The sequence below is a fragment of the Haliaeetus leucocephalus genome, unplaced genomic scaffold (genome assembly GCF_000737465.1).
Source record: "Haliaeetus leucocephalus isolate CR32 unplaced genomic scaffold, Haliaeetus_leucocephalus-4.0 Scaffold182, whole genome shotgun sequence".
In the NCBI taxonomy this organism is placed as follows: domain Eukaryota; kingdom Metazoa; phylum Chordata; class Aves; order Accipitriformes; family Accipitridae; genus Haliaeetus; species Haliaeetus leucocephalus.
In genome coordinates, this window is record NW_010972618.1 from 724826 (window position 1) to 725030 (window position 205).

Below are 205 nucleotides of genomic sequence, written 5' to 3' on the forward strand. Positions count from 1 at the left end.
CTGCAGGATGTCAGCCCAGGCTGCGTCTCCCAGAGCAAGGGACACGTGCCACCAGGTTTTGGCAGTTGCTACAACCATTGCAAAAGGCATGTTGCAAAGAGCAACACAAGCATGACTTGCCTGTTGATCCCAAAACAAGGGCTCCCATGCAGCCTAAGGGCTCCCCGCTTGGTGATCCAGACCCTGGCCCAGGCTGCGGCTGGGC